Consider the following 4,208-nt stretch of genomic DNA (forward strand, 5'->3'; position numbering starts at 1 on the left):
TGCGCTGGGGACACTCAATGATATCAATGCGTGCAGATGGCGGGGCCAGGCGTGCAGAACAGGACAGGGGTTGCTCGTGTAGTATTGGTAGAAACATGTGCATCTTCTCAACATCTGGCTGGTTTGGGGGGGGGGGGGGGGGGGGGCAGTCAGCTGCTGTCCTCTCCTCTGCTGATGGCTCGTACAGGCTAACTGCTAGAGTTAAGGATCTGACGTTGCTGTGTGTGTGTGTGTGTGTGTGTGTGTGTGTGTGTGTGTGTGTGTGTGTGTGTGTGTGTGTGTGTGTGTGTGTGTGTTCCCTCTCAGATTCTTTTCCAGTGTGCACGGAGTAGACGTTTGAACAGCCTGAGCTGCCTACCAAATCTCCTGTGGCCCAAAGGTAGGTAAGACACTAAAGTCTGACTTGTGGGGGCTGGGGGGGTTAGCTCATAAGACGCACATGCACACACACAAAAACGTGTGACAGCCGAACCCGCTTTAAGACTGACAGGGGAAATACATTGTACTGTCTTGAAGATTATTTGTCAAACATCATGTCACAGCAGAAAGGTGTCTCCTCTCTGTACTTCATTCAAATTTTGTGGAAATTAAAATCCCCGCCCCGCATTGAGATTCATACAGACAGCGCATGTAAACACATTTTTGGTCCTGGTGTGCCATGTCAAACGCTGTTGTTGTGCACACATTCGTCGCAGCCACAGGGAATTTACATCAACTTTTTTTGTTACTTAAATATGTGTATGCTGAAAGGCGCTCCTCTTATATGTTTGTCCATAATATAGGCCTGCTACAGCATGAACAGATACTCAAAATACAACAAAGTAAATGTTGAAGTATAGTACACATGTTACAGTTTTGTTCACTGCTTGTGTTTATTCTATTTTACAATGCTCCTTATCTTAACTAAACTACTACTACTACTACTACTGCTACTACTACTACTACTACTACTACTACCACTACTACTGCTACTGCTACTACTACCACTACGACTGCTACTACTACTACTACTGCTACTACTTATATTCAAACTACTTTTACTTCTACTACTACTACTACTGCTGCTACTATGTCTATTACTACTAGTACTACTACGGCTGCTACTACTACTACTACTACTAGTAGGCTACTACTACTACTTCTACTACTACCACCACTACTACTGCTACTACTTCTATTACTACTATTATCAATACTAATGATACGTCTTCTATCTCTACTACTGCATAGTAATATTAATAATATTAATACAAATAACAATAGTAATAATAACAATAGGCAATATGCAATGAAATGCAAAAAAATCCAACAATGTTGTTTTTACTAAAGTCCATCCAAATATCTAGACTAGATTACAAGATTCATTTCTAAATCAGGCCTTTTTTAAATGTTATTCTGCTTCTGAAGCCAGTGTTCCTCCCTGTCTGATCTTTCCTCGCTCTTACAATAGCTTCTCTTGTACACTGTCACTCGTGCAGTATTTCCATTGCTGTCCCTTGGGACTACTATGCTTTTGTTGGCTCTTCTGTGAACACCCAGCCTAATTGCTTGATTAGTTCAGGTTGACTGACCTGCTAATTGAATACCAATTTAAATGTGATAAGTCCAATAATGATCATAGCACCTTCACTTAGCCGTTCTTGTAAAAAATAGGACAAAGGTAAAAAATAAATAACAGAGCCAACAAAGGACACAATAAATTGTACAGAAGAGTAAAGTAACATTAATTAAACCTGAATGAATAAGCATGGGATAACAAACATCTATGTGAGATGAACAAGGTATTACAGATAAAATGCAATTACTGCCTATGAGCTCATTTCAGCTGATGAAGTAGTATCCATGGCCACCGAGCGATGGTAAGCATTTTCTGAATTTGAATCCAAGGAAGCATTCGCCCTGTAATGAGATAAAAGGCATTTAATTGTGTATCTCTATTTCAAGTGTCTCGATCATTGTGATTATCCGAACACTAAAAAAGACAAACCATAAAAACAATCACATACGTATCAATATAGGTTTATGTTTTTCAATTAATGCTCAGCACCACATTACTATTTTCTTGAGATGTTTGCATGTTCACAAACGACTTTATTTATTACAAATTAATTGGAACTTAAAAATAAAGTGAAGATGTTTCGCAAACAGATTAGACCACCAGTAAGCATTTAGTCCATTAAATGCAAAACATTGACTATCTGCCCTTAGGTAATGCCATTACATTTGTGTGCCTAATACATTAAGATGAATTTGAACAACACTGAAAAAAGAAAAAAAAAAAAGAGTAATACAATGCTATTACATATTACACAGAGATTTGGAGGTAGGTTGTATTTTCTGATAAAACCAGGGATTATATTGGAGACACATTGAATATGAACACATTTTATCTTAGCGTTGATGGATAGTTAACCGACGGTGCTTTGCTACTTCTGGTTTCACTTGAGGCCTTCTTTTTGCACCCTCGTTCTTGATACATTGGTACAATCCTCTGCTGGTCTTTTGGTCATATCCAACATAAAATTTCCAAGATTCCAGTAACATCGCCTCAAATAACACAGAAAAACTTGTCCAATGTCCCAAAATTCTTCTGTATCCAAACCAAAATGTGAAAGTTTGAGCAACAATTTCTATTTGGTTCCTTATTCTCATCAGGCTCTTCCTTGTCTAGATGGCATTGATTTGTGGGAGTTGAACTTGATGTCGTTTCCCTCCATATCTATTTGTATCCAAGATGCACCCTGCTCTCAGGTCTGTCTCGTTCCTCCGGGATCATTCCTATTGGGGATTGTCCAAACCCACTGACCACATGATAATGGACGATGCAAGCTGGGCCTTGGCTGTCATTCATATTCGTTAACGATAATAGCATACGTTTGATATTGGCGTGGCACTTGCTTGATGAATGTTTTCCTTTTTCCTAAAACAGAAAGCAATATCAGAAGCAATAAGCAAAACACATACACAACCTAAGTGGGTTAGCAGCATGCAGCAGCACACAAACGAACGGAATTGATCAAGCCTACACATCACAACATACGTGGACATGCAAACACAGCGGGTCCAATACATGCAGATGCTGGCAACACCTTGTGAGGGGGATCTCACGCCCTTTGGCTGACGTGCACATCGCTTTGTAGCGTCTCGTTATCCGTCACTTACCCCGCATGCCTAACGCCGTCGTCAGTCGTTAGTCGCTAGTCGCCCTCCCTCCCTTAATGAGAAAGCAATCGCCGCTGCTTTTTTTTTTTTCGTTCGGGATCCCGTGGCCTGGCAGGTGTGGAACATGGCTCTCCACCTGCCCTGAGCTTCTGGCGTCTGCCTCTCCTCACAGACATTGCCCTCCTCTTCTCGTGCACCTCTTCTCTCTTTCACTGTTGCTGTAGAATCTCTCACTCTTTCTCCTTCCTCTCTGCAGCCTCTCTCTCTCTCTCTCTCTCTCTCTCTCTCTCTCTCTCTCTCTCTCTCTCTCTCTCTCTCTCTCTCTCTCTCTCTCTCTGTTTCGCTCCTCCCATTGCAGAGCTCTAGGCTGCTCTGGGTTTTAGACGGATCACTCTCACAATGGTTGATCAATACGGGTATTGATCCGCTGGCAAAATGTTTATAAAATCATCCTGGGCAGATTGCAGAGTAGCGCAAAGAGGAGGTGTGTGGTGGTGGTGGTGGGGGCGGGGCGGGGGGGAGGGGGGGGGGGGGGGGGTTGGACCAGAGAGCCAGCGGGCCGTGCCATTCGGCTAACCGGCAGCCAACCTGCACCCTGATTGGCTGTGTGTTCACCCGCCTTGCCCAGCGAAGGACAGGCGTAGAACGGACTGCGTTTTCCTGTGTCATTGTTTCCTGTTGCACCACAGCCCTCCCTGGGCTTCTGCTGCAAAACTTCCCAGACCAACAAAGGAGCACAGGAGTTCCACCTTTTTTACTGCTGAATGCTGACTCCAAGCAAAGCAACCAGCAGCCACATTCCCCCCCCCCACCTCCCCTTTTACACGTTGTCCGTTCCTATGAATGAGCAAGAACTTCCAATCACAGCCGATCTCAATATGTTTCTGCAGGCAAAAACATATTGAGATATTTGCGATAATACACGCTACTGTAAAGAACAAACCTCATGATTTGCCGTATGATTTATATCACGTTAAAACACATCCAGACCACACCAGCATTTTCCCCAAACTCAAAACCATGGCTTGCCTTTTGTCTAACGTTTG

The 4,208-nt window shown here is 42.9% G+C and overlaps 1 long non-coding RNA gene across 1 annotated transcript; it reads right to left on the minus strand.

Annotated features, from left to right (window-relative positions):
• Positions 1-2,003: 2,003 nt before the first annotated feature.
• Positions 2,004-3,414, minus strand: LOC115559250 (uncharacterized). The gene is made up of 2 exons (XR_003979465.1): positions 3,163-3,414; positions 2,004-2,920 (listed from the first exon to the last, which is right to left on the minus strand). It is a non-coding gene; the product is annotated as an uncharacterized LOC115559250 (long non-coding RNA).
• Positions 3,415-4,208: the final 794 nt, after the last annotated feature.

This window comes from Gadus morhua, chromosome 14 (assembly GCF_902167405.1).
Source record: "Gadus morhua chromosome 14, gadMor3.0, whole genome shotgun sequence".
Lineage (NCBI taxonomy): Eukaryota > Metazoa > Chordata > Actinopteri > Gadiformes > Gadidae > Gadus > Gadus morhua.